Below are 13,529 nucleotides of genomic sequence, written 5' to 3' on the forward strand. Positions count from 1 at the left end.
CTTATGCCTCATTAAAAAAAACCCCCCTATTATACACTCACGTGATATCATAAGTTTCCTCTTGTGAATCCCCCAGGGAGTTGGGCTAGTTCTTGAGGCAAACTTCTACATTTTTTGTAAGTCAAATACCTTAAGATAAAATTGAATACAAAATTTTCTTGAGATAAAATTCTATATTTTTTGTAAGTCAAGTAATTTAGATAAACTTGAGTGCAAACGTTTTCTAGCTTTATCTAACATTAATCATGCAAAATTCTTGATTCTTATTGGTGATTCTTATTGGTGAATAAACAGGGAAATATTGGATGGAGTGTCAAGTTTGGGAGCCAAGTGGCATGTTTAGGGCCCTCCCTTGGCTATAATTTTTACAATATAAACAAGACAATTCCACATCCTCCATGTTATCTAGTTGAGGTCATTCAAGGATCCATCAATGAGGAGAAGAAGTCTGTGTAACAACCTTTAGTCTAGCTATCTCTAGCTGATTTTTTGCCACGTCTAAGTCTAAGGTTTTGATAAAACTCTTGATGACAAGTCTTGGTTGTAACTTGTATCTATTTTTAGATATCAATATGCTTGTACTTTGGATTCAACTCTACCTTTTCATTTGGTACTTTTGATGAAATTGGGCTATAGCTTGTGACCCTCGGTTGTGTGCTAGAGTCTAAATATCAAATTAAGCATCTACAAAATAGAATTTATCTACCAAATTGTGCAATCAATGCAAGTGTGATATGGATCTCATCAAAGCTTGAAACATCCCAAAACTCTAACTAAACCTTCGTGTGAAATTCCATATTGTGCAACAAAAGATGGATTATAAAACTCTAAAGGACTACTAAAGGAAGAATAGACTATATCCAAAAAACTATGCATCCAATGTACAGGTGGTCTATGGCTTCCCTTAAAGATCCACACATTCCAATTCTATCTACCAAAATAGCTCATTATTTTATTTATATATGGTCTCAAAATTGTGAGGGGAAGCATGGGTCCTTCAAAAGTTTGAATTGAAATATACTAGAAATGGGATAAAGGGTGCTTTCCAAACTGAAAATTTGTCAGATGCATTAATAATTAAGATCTAAATTCAATAAATAAGCTATAATATTTCATCATTCTACAAATTTTTCTTTTATATCATATGCATCTAGCATATGGTTTGGAAGTTAGGATATTCAAAAATTTAGAAAAAAGTGATGCAAATACATAAATATGAAAGCATGTAATTTAAAGAAAAGTAAAGCGACATAAATTGAGAAAAACATATGGATTGAGTGATAATAAGCTTAATAACTTTGTGCACTTAACATGATTAAGTTGCATGCCTTTATGATGAGATGATAAACGCTATCTTTTCCTAATATAGAGAGTGGCATATAGGCAACATGATGCTAGTGCATACATCATATTGAATATAAACACTTGCACTACATCAACATAATGCTACTACATGCATCATATTTAATATAAAAACTCCCATTAGATTAACACAAGGTTAAAGTTTAAGCCATCTTCTTATAAGTTTGTGCCATTTTATTCATAGTTCAATTCAAGTTACTTCATGCAAATCTCTAGTAGGTAGTGACAGTTTGGGAGCATGCAAGGGAAACAAAATTGGATAAGGTGGAGTAAATACATTAGAAATTGAGAATTGAAAAGATTAAAAGTTGAAAATATGTTCTATTAGGTACTAGTATGTAAAGCATGCATCTCGGAGACATGTAATTTAAATGGTTTTACTCAATTATACAATACAATTTCTCAAAAGTAGCGTCTGTTTCAACTTACACTGAAATGTACAAGAGGAGGGCAAAAAGTATAGGCTTCTCAAATTTTAAATTTATTGAAGGGATATAATTATTGCTCCAAAAATTCATAGTAGGGGTATATAAACAGATAAAATGTGGTTACAGAGGGGTTTTTAAAATACCTTTCGAAGGCACGTTGTATAGCTAGCTTATGTAAGGTGACCCCCCCGAGCATACGGGCTTATGTGATTGATGGGGAAAGGAATCTACATGCAACAATTGTAAATAGGTGAAGGAGGGTGATAAAATCTCTATAAAAGGAGCCCTCCTCTCCCTTGTTCATCATCTCTTCCACCATTAGGCCTCATGTTACTATAGCTCTAGTCTTCTTAAGCCTCTTCCATGATCCTTCTCTACCTCTTGTAGATATTCTCTTATGTAGACTCTTGAGTCCATCTCTCTCTAGTTGATTCTCGCTCTATGAGTAGCCTTGGAGCTTCCACTCCCTCTTGTATGTATGAAGCCTCTTCTTCTCACTTGTATTTATAGTATTTTTAGTTGCATTCGAGTGGAGTCTCACTCTTTTGACAATGAAGTCACTTCGTATTCCCTCTCTTAAGTGTCTCTTCCCTTTTCTTTCTTTCAAAGCCTTAAAAGTTCATTCTATTCGGCCACTCATTGAACACACATGGTCCATCCATTTCCCAAGGAGCATCCTGCTTAGGCGAAATTAGCATGGGTGGAGGGTAGTTTTTATGATAGTTTGGCCCCCTGTTATTGTTTTGCTCATAACTTTCTGCTTGGTAGTCCGATTTTGATAAAGCTTATATCAGCACGAATCTCTCTTCTAGGTGCATGTTTCTATGTAATTAGATCTTGAATCAGATACTACTACAAAAAGTTATGAGTCTTTGTGTCTGACATAATTAGATCTTTATGGCCGCTTCTTTGTTTCTTATGAAACATATATCAACGTGAAGCCCATCTCAAAGCACATCTCTTTATGTGTTTTAATCTTTGACATCATGTCTCTATTGAAAGTTATAGGCCTCTATGTCTAATGATAGTTTGCAGAGTGTTTTGAGCTAATTGTAAAGGTAGCTATGAAGGAGGTGCAATGTTTCCTCGGAACCTACTCATTCGACCCAATGAGTCCCTTTAAACTCCTTGTTGATATATATCAATTCATGTCATGTTGAGCTGCAAGATCTTTTTTCAACAACCCATCACTCTTCTCTTTGGTGTAGACTAGCTTGCTGAGATCATGGCCTCTGCTGATCCTTTCCTTCTCCCTATGCTTAAGTACAACATCACTTGGGATGTTACCATCTTCATTCTCATCTGAGGGAGGAAAGTATGGTGTAGTATCTTGGCATAAAAGCTTCTTTTTAATGTCCCTTTCTTAATGATAAATATCTTTGTCACTCAATTAAAAAGCAATAGGAAGTGAAGAGGTGCGTGAAGTTTATTACCCCAACTTCATGTCATAGTAGAAAGCTAAAGCAAGACTGGATCTACCACTTAGTCATCTTCTTTACAAAAAAACTAGATGGTTTATCAAGCCAAAAATGTAAAATTCCACACTTATTAGCTATAATCATCAAAAAAGAGCTACAAGAACGAGAAATGACTCTACCCCATTCACCGAAACCAATTGAGGAGTTGGACATTCCCTTCTCACCAGTATGGGAACCGTTACCAACTTCTCCTACTATCACATTGGCAAGTGCAGATGCCTTAGAACAAATACCTATTTTGAAGGTCAAAAATGAGGAATTGCCCCATGAGATGCTACAACTCGGTGTGCAAGTGCAACCAATATATCTCCAACAATAGTAGCAACCAGAGCCTAAGGAAAGATCGGCACCAGAGCTTGAGGCTACATCAGCACTAGAACCGCCCATCAACACCATGCTAGTCGGGGAGCTAGTGCCAGATGAACAGTATGACTATTGTACACAAGTGACTCAAATACCATTAGAACAACCTCCCACAAGTACTACAGAATAATTAGGATGGCTACATGGGCACCACTTGTATCAGCAATATCGCCAGTCCTCATCACCATCTATCATTCTCCAACATCAAGCTAGCCAAATGATCCAAATGTCAGAACTGTTAACTAGCTTGGCCAAGGAAGAATATGCAAGAGAATTGGACAAACAGATTGCAATAGAAATCGAAGACCAATTCTAGGAAATTGTCATAGAGGTCAAGGAACTTCGGTGGCAGATAGATGAGAAGGAGGTAGAAGAAGTGCACATGAACGAAGCTCTCCAAGCTCAAGAGAAGGCAGTGAGGGATGTGACCTCCAACCTCCACCAAAGTCAAACATAGCTAACAATAGTAGTACAAGCAACGGCAATCCTATGGACCTACTATAACTCCTTGACCTCCACACATGCTCAACAGACAGAGGTAGTGGCACAAGCTTGACTCACTCTAATTCACAAAGAAGAAGAGCTCCACGATTGCAAAGACCAGCTTGAAGACATGTAACAGACTTTGGCAGTACGTGCCTTCAGCATTGATGAGCTTACAAGAGAATGCAGAATCTTAAAGGATCAACTTGCTACTACTAAAGAGGCCAGCACTTCACAAAGCACAAGTCTTGGACCAATGGTCCAATACCACTAAAGACATTCCTCAACAGGAAAAGTTCACCTTGCAAATGAGAAACCTTAAGGAGGCATATACAAGCATCGACCACAAATACAAAGAAAAAATGAATGAGATGCACTCCCAAAAGATAATCATCTCCAAGCTTGAACTCCAATTGCTAGTGCACAACAATGAGGAAATGGAAGACAACACCAATGAATCCCCACTACAATGCACAACGGTGGTCTATTCTTCCTTTTATCTCTAACCATTGCCTTTTGACTCGATTTTATTTTAATCCTTCTTCCACCATTTATCTAAAAATTAACCCTTAACCATGGTTCAATGGTTCATTCATTGACCCTTGTTAAATTGAGCTAACCGCGACTAAGTAAATTAAGATAGTGTTTTATTTAAATTAATATTGCATTTTATTACTTCTGTATTTCTATTTACTTGTGTACATTAAATTTAGTTTTTATATTTAAGCTTTAAGTTATACTAGTTAAATTTAGTTCTTTTGTGCAAAAATTGATGTCTAACCTATAAGTACTTTATTTATTTCCCCTAGCTAATTCTAGTAAGATGATGGAATACTTTTATTAAAAATTATTAAATCCATTGCTTCAATTCAACGATTTCCCTCATTAAACTAATTACTTTATCCATTTTATTTGCTTTAAATGCTTTATCTATTATGATATCAACTTCTTATTACTCCCTTTTAGTTTTTTAACGTAATTTAGTATTTTAAAATTTCTAATTGACTTCAGTAAAGTATAAATATTTTGATTGCTTCTTTTCAAATTCTTTTTAGAGCATGGGCGTGGAATATCCCCCTTCCAAAAAATAATTTGGTTCTATTTTCACAAACAATGGTGTGGAGTACCCCATGTGGATTACCCTTGTGGATTCTCTTTGCAATTAAAACTTTCAATATTTTATGTGTCTACTTCAATTTTAATTCTTTCCTTAATGGGAGTAGATTACCCCCCATCTTAAAACCAAATAATTTGTTTAGCCCTCAATTACCACTTAGGGACGAGGTTTACCCCCCTTATTTAACTAATAATTACATGCATTTCTTCACTCGAGTGTGGTGTTCCCTCCTTAGGATTTTTGTCACTTTATCGAATTTCTTTAGAATGTAAACCCCCGCTATTTTCTTAAATTCCTTTAGGGATCCTTTTTAGTGTAGAATTCCAAAAGGTTTGCTCAAGTTCTTTGGTAAATCGATAACAAGCTAGGGGATACAGGCATTATCTGTCTACCCAAATTCAACTTCATTGTTCTAACAACTGGTTGGTTTGGATGGTGGCAGGTAAGCGGACCCTGACCCTGGAGCTTGGACTACATGATGGATTCAACACGTTTGTACTATTTCTTTGCTTAAATTTGCAACATCAATATGAAGAAAAATTATATTGCCGATCCTGTTACTCAGGTCAAAGTTATGACAATTTTGTTTGCTTAAAAATTTCAATCCATTTATTATATGCAACTTTTTATTATTATCCAAATGATTGAATTAATTTTATGGTTCATTTATTGATGGGATTATTAAATCCAAATGCACACACACATACACTTGCACATCATTCTTTATGCACTTAACTCCTTTGTAGTGAAACATGATGATGGTTCATGTATGGACAATTATAATAAAAGTTTTCCCTTTTTTTTTGAATATGTCACACTTATCGGAGCATACTTCTTTAATTTTTATAAGTGTGAAACCTTATTTTAGTAACCAATCGAGGAATGGATGCCGCTAATAACCCTCAAATTGATCCTTTGTAACTAGTCTATCTACATTGCCCCCAGACCATGCTACATCAGGGATAATAGATCTTTCCCATGCCCCTCAATGATGATAATTTTATCATCAATAATGTTCACATATGGCACTTAGTGTTACCTTACGACCCCCTAAAGTTTAACCTAAACTAACTAAACCCTTATAAACCACATTTAACCCTTTTACTTTATCACTAAACTACCTTTGCCTTTGTACCCCACGAGCATGCACATTATGAAGCAACGACTTCTTGAAATGCCCCTAAGTGGCATCTTATAAACCTACACTCCTCCCTGTCGCTACCCTAAATGTATCACATTTACGTGTCTCCTTTGTGGCTCCATTCATCACAAGCCTTTCCTCTTCCCTCCCTCCCTTTGTTCCCTCCCTCCCTCCCTCCCCTCCCCTCCTACCCCCTTCCCGCTCTTTCTCCTTTCACTTCTCTCTCCCTTCCCACCCCCACCCCCCCTTCCTTTGGCTTGTCTCCCCCCTACCCCCTTTCATTTCTTAGTGGTCGTGGTTGTTATGCCCATTTTCTTGTTTTTTCCATAATCCCAAAAAAAGGGGGCCAAGTGGCCGTGCCCCCCCCACCACCACGATCTCTCTCTCTCTCTCTCTCTCTCTCTCTCTCTCTCTCTCTCTCTCTCTCTCTCTCTCTCTCTCCCACCTCGGGTTGCCTGTGTTCGCCAAGAAGCCCTCTCCCCCCCTTCTTTTTTAAATAAATCACAATCCCCCCACCCTCCCTCTCCCCCTTTTCTTTGTGACCATGGTTACTATCAAGGCTCCCCCCGCCCCTTTTGACGTCTTTATAAAAAATTTAAAATGACCCCTACCATCCTTTTAAATCGATTAAAATGCCATGTCCCCTCCTCAAATAAATTAAAGTACCTCGTCCCCTTTTTCTTCTTAAATCAATTAAAATGCCCCCCCTCCCTCTCCCTCCTCTCCCCTGCCCCCCCTCTTACCATAATTAAAATGGGCATTATATTTGAAAAGAGGGGGAAAGGGGTTGGCACTTATAGCCTCCAAGAAGAAGGCAAGAGGGGGCGGGGTGGGGGCATTTTAATTTATAGAAAGAAGAAGAGGGGTGCACATGAGGAGGGGGGGTTGGAATCTCAAGGAAGGGAGAGGGGAAAGAGAGGAGAGAGGATAGGAGAGGAAGGGATGGATGGAAGGGAAAGGAGGGAGGGGAAGGGAGGGATGCCCCCTCCATTCCCTTCCACTCCCTTCCCCTCCATTCCATCCATTCCCTTTCTTCCCTACCCTTTCACAACCATGGCTGCTGCTTCTTTTTTTCCCAAAAAATAATTTAATAAATCCTTGCATAGATGCCAATTATAGTTGGCCATCCTATCCTACCCCTTTCATAGATTATATGTAGGGCATCATCATGAACTTTGCAAATATACCATACTTAAATCCTAGATCATAAACTCCATTCCCTATCCCCTATACCTTATACCCTATACCTTATACCCTTATACCCTATACCTTCATAGATTATATGTAGGGCATGGTCATGAAAGTTTGCAAATACCTTTACCATGCTTAAATCCTATTTCCTAAACTACATACCCTCTACCCCAGCCCTTAAACCCTAATCCCTATATCCGAGCTCCTAATTAATTTTTTATTTATTTATGAATTAATTAATTAAATTTTGTATATTATTTATTTATTTATTTTAAATTTAGACATTGTATTTTCTTACAAACCTTGTAACTATTGCAAGGTGTTTGTGGACACCATTATGAATTATTTTGAGATTTTACCACTATTGCTTTCTGAAACTCAAAAAGGTGTTTATTATCACCATTATTAAGTACTAAAATTGATATCATGCAATATCATCAAGACCTTTTATAATTTTACTTAAATTTTCTTTTATAAACTTTTAATTCAATGTCACTAATTAAGAGTTTTTTTGAATAGAAAGTTCTTTTTTTTTCAATTGTAATTCAAAAGTACTTATAAAAATGATTTTTTTGAGTGCACCAGTTCAAAATTAATGAAATAAGTGTTATAGTGATGGTGAAACGCTCAAAGAATCATGTCACCCATGATGATGATCATGTCAAATCTCCCAACCCAATTGGTCCTATCCTAAAATTTTGAATATACATAAATTAGATGCTAACAAAGCTATAAAATGATATGAAATTTGGTCGATTGATGAAGACAATTAAAAATACAGTGGTCATTCGATGTAGATCAAGAATTTTTTTTTGGAAGAAAGATCTTCATAAGTCATGCACGCCTTTGTTTTTATTTTTTTTAAGACGTGCATGAAAGCCAAATATGGAGGATATTCAAGTTCATTGTTGATGAGTATGAGTGAATCACTTTGTGAGTCCTTATACTTGATAGCCATAATCAAAATGTAACAAGAATGTGCCTCATTCTTTAACTTTTTCAAAGCAATTGAGAAATTTACAACCTTTGTGATGGTTGACTTGACATTGCATGGGGAGATATTGGTGAGATTTTCCTACATTGATGCTCTTTGGTGTCCATTCTCCTGTCATAAGATGTAAAATTGCCATTTCACAAGTTTTAGAAAAAACAAATCGTCACCAAAACAAAAGGTAATGAATTTATCCACGCTCAATCTTACCATTATGGTAAGATTCTTAGCAATGGGGAAAAAAATGATACATGTGGTTACACCATGTAATATAGAGGTTAGGAAAGATAGGTAATGTTTGGAAAAATATCTATCCTCTCAAAGAAAAAAATTTAAATAAGTTCATTAACCATGATCATTCTACATTAACAAGACTGCATGAGAAAACTATTGAAATGGGAAGAAATTTTTATATGTCATGGTTACAACATCATTTTCATCCCCCTATAGCACTAGCAACCAAGGTCAAATTTTGGCTCTAAATCCAACGTTCAATTATGCATCATAAATAAGTCAATTGTGCTTGGGAAAACTTTGTTTTCTCATCAAGGATTGTACATAATCCAATTGAGGTGAATGGAGAATACTTTTTTGGTGTGGTCAATACATTTTTTTAGATTTGTTATAAGGCTTAAATATATCCTAGGAGATTTTCATTTTAGTACTGTGTAGGGAAAGCATTCATGCTTTATTCGAAATTGCTTCTACAATAACAAAAGTTCTTTCAAGAAAGATGGAAGCCATAAGTTAGACTAGGGTGTTATATTATATAAAATTTAGCATCGAGCTAATGTGTTTCTTATTATTTCTTGCACATAATCCATTCGAATAGAGCTCCTAGATTATGTTCAAACAAAGTTTCTTGAACTAAAATATGAATTCACTTAACATCTTGCCTTTTAATGTAAAAATTGGTTTCACTTTGGGTGTCAATAAGACATGTAAGTATGTCCACTTCTATGGTACATGTTCCAATGATAGGTAGTTGTATAAAGATTCTGGTATTTATACTCTCTATAAACATGTGGACACCCAATATTTCTTTACTGCACCTAAGGGAAAGGTGTTGGTTTTGGTGGCCTTTTTTATGGACCTCTAGATTTGGGAAGAGGAGTGATAGAAGCACACTTTTTCACATGGCACAATGGTAACCATCAAGAATCCACTATTTTCCTACATCCTTCCAAGATAGATATAAGACTCTTGCATGGGGTTGAGCTCAAAAGATATGTTCTAAAGTAGTCTGTTATTGCCAAGTGACAATGAAGTGAAGAGGTAAGTTATGTCAACATCAACTTGTACCAATTTCTATAGATGGGAAAAGGTAATCATATTGTACTAATTGATGGTGTGCATGATGTGAATGGCATGTTCACATAAATTGACTACCTAAGAACTACTTGCAACTATGTGTAGTTGTGTACGATAGTTTCCTACTCTTAAATATGTGTGATGCTACTACATTTGCTTCTCCAAGCTATGTTGTTTCCCAAGTATGATAGTGTATTCTTAAGAGTGAAATGTACATCTAGATGCAGTGAAACAAATCTCAACTCTAAAATGACGGCACATATTTTTTTAACTTGTAAATCATGTGACAAATGTCCAAAGATTTGTTGCCATTCCTCCAAAACAGGAAACTTGCATTTCCTAAGATGACCCCCACCTTCCAAGATCATTGTCATTGCGCCCAATAGGGATCAAAGTAGTCATTGTCATGATATCCAAAACTCACCACCCAACCATAAAGTAATAGGCTAACCCCTTAAGAAGTAGGAAAGATACACCAACCAACCAAGACCAATAGGGAAGTAGCTCTAGCACGATATGCCTTTATGTCCCATACCACAAAACTCCCATCTATAAGGGACCAAACCACAAAATAGGGATCAAACCACTAAGTGTGATATCCAAAACTCATCCCCCCACCACAAAGTAATAGGATAACCCCCCAATAAATAGGAAAGATACACCACCCAACCATAGAGCAATAGGGAAGGCAAATGGCAGCTCGGTAGGCCTTTATGTCCTCCTATCCACGTGGACGCATCGATCTAGTGTGCTAGCCACCACCATGCCCCTAATAGAATCCATTGTTCAAGTATTGATTAGTTTCCCCCAACACTAAGCCCTTGTGCAAATATATATCCTTAGGCTTTTGCTATATGTAGCATACAAGCTCCATTCCCTTCTAGATTTCCATTCAGATATAACACTTTGTCTAGGAATATCCATCATAACCCATTGACTCCACCAACTAGGATCTCCCTTATCCCATAGGTGAGTCATTAGCCAACATAGGTTAGCAAGAATGTAGCATTCTCCCCTACAAATATTTATGTCCATAAAAATAAATGCTATTCTCCCCCCTAAAAATATTTACATTTTTGAAATAAAGTCAAGGAAAAACTTTCTTCATTTTGGAAACTCTTTCCCAAGTTGAATCGTATAAGTTCTCTAAAAGATGTTGAATGTCTCTACCTCCAAGTTTTCCCTTGAATCTACAAGTGGAAAAAGTAGATGAATCTTAACATTTAAAAGGAGTTCTAACTTGTTTGTTACATCATTCCTTAAAGATGTAGAAAAGACCTTTGGATATTTTCCACTCCACAAAGTCTTAAAATGTTTTGGAATTCTAAGAAACATGACCATGCCAAGCATCCTAGGGGTATGTTTCTAATCCACATATAACTTATCTCTATCTGAGCACTTTCCCTTAGCCTATGCTAACATCACTTGCATGCATTGCAAGAAATGATTTGCAATCAGTATCTTCATATTCTGAAGACTTGAGGCAATTATTGATCTAAGCTAGTATCCATACATAAGGATAAATGGACTCATCTTGTAACTGAATGCTTAGCCCTATAATCATAAACCAATTCCATCATTGGAAGGTACTACTCCCAATTTGATGGCTTCTTGGAGACATATGCCCTTAGCATATCCTCCATATCTTGATTCATCTGTATGTCTATCCTCTAATTAAGCATGATAAGCCAAGATCAGACTTAAAAGTAATCTCCAATTCCTCGACAATTGCTTGCCAAAAATATCCGGTAAACCTCGGGTCTCATTCCTTGACTATGTATTAGGCAAACTAGAAAGTCTAAAAAGATTATCAATAAATTCTTGTTCTAATTGAAGTGTCTTTTTATTTGTTCTTGTAAAAGTTTAAATTATGCAAACTTGGTAAGTCGATCAACTATCACCTACACCATGTCAAATCTTACATACACCCCATAACAAAATTTAAGGTATTTTTCCAATGAGTGTACTGCTCGAAAAACTTCCATACAACATGGATACAAAACCCATATGCATTCAAATACTTAAACCCCTACATACCATAGGGGTCCTACATTTCTTTCCCTTTATACAATTTTAAATTTTATTTTCCTAATCCCCTTCAGTATGTACAGTTTTATGAATTTATTGAATTTAAAAAACCCCTTCTTTTGAATCTATGTCATATGCCTATAGATTTTTAAGTACAACTCAAAGTACTTTCCCATTTGGCATCGAGTTCAAAGGACATAGCATGTCTCTAATCTTTAAACATTATGCTTTACTAATCTAGCATTTCTAACACTTTATCACATAGACATAGACATACACTTCCATTTTTTGTCTAATGAAAAGAGTCAATTTCACATACGATTCCTCATACCTTTGAATATCCAAGACAATTCTAAGGTGTGTCACGCTACCTTCGAGTTTTACTCTAAGGATGATATCAAGTAAAAACAGCACTACAAGTTTTCTATGTTACGGGTAAAATATATAATTCATCACCTATTGAAAGATGGAAGGAGCATTTGTGAGACCAAAAGAAGAAACTAGAAATTTGTAGGGCCCATACCTAGTTCTAAACCCAAAAAATTTGCCTCGAAAAAGAAGTGAACCTCTCTTAAGTATGGTACCAAAATACTTGTATAATTACAATAAATTCCTATGAGAACTACATGCAAAATCATACAAAAATAAAATGAGGTCAAATCGATTCGGATAGTGGAAGTGCCATGAAGGCTCTACGGTTGAATATGTGAAGCATGAACCATGATCCCACTCTCTCATAAAAGCATCTCTCTTGGCTACTGTAGCACGTGAGGAACCATGAATCCTGCCCTAAATGGACATGAGGGTGTGTGAAATATCTTGCCAGATCTCTTAGAGTGAGTGAAAGACATAGGTCTAAGTCTCATCTAGGACTTCTGTGCATCTAGATCTCCAAATTTGCTAACGCAATATGATTAGAGTTATAAGTTAATGGGACTCCATAGATAATGAGAAAAAATGCTAACAGATTGTGTGAGCCAAGCCAAAAATTCCAAAGTGGTGTAACAAGTGCCGCTCCGCATCCTACCTTGCTTCTGTGCCTCTATGACTATGAGATCTACATCAAAGGTCTATATCCAAGTGTTGACATTGATGTTGGAAGAGCCAAAAAACATGATATTTTCTAATAGGATCTCCAAAGTCATCTCCAAAGGTGGGTCTACATGGATAAGGTGATGCCATAGACCTCCCAATGTGCTCTCCAAGTGGGTATCCATTAGAAGCTCTAAAATCAGCCTCATCTTACATTCTTGATTGTGTAGTTGAAGGAAGGAAGTGGCTAATAAGATTTGATGACACTATGTACATTGATCAATGTTGTTAAATAGAGAAAGCACCCGCTAATCAATTTATGAGATCAACCATTCTGGGTATTTATTTTTTCTTATAATGTATACACCTTATAACTAACACACATGCAAATGCTTCCATTCATTTTATCCACCAATAACACTAGTACACCCCACGATGACTCACTTTGTCTAATGTGAACTATCCTTAACTATTCAATAATTTTCCTCTCAAGCTCATGCTTTGTCATAGGGATTTATAAATACAAGTTAAGAAAAAGGAAAAAGATCTTATGGCCAATGCCTCATGTAGGTGATAACCTATGAGACAACTCCTTAATACAACA

The sequence above is a fragment of the Dipteris shenzhenensis genome, chromosome 1 (genome assembly GCF_047967505.1).
Source record: "Dipteris shenzhenensis isolate YYH24624 ecotype China chromosome 1, Dip_SZ_1.0, whole genome shotgun sequence".
Classification (NCBI taxonomy): domain Eukaryota; kingdom Viridiplantae; phylum Streptophyta; class Polypodiopsida; order Gleicheniales; family Dipteridaceae; genus Dipteris; species Dipteris shenzhenensis.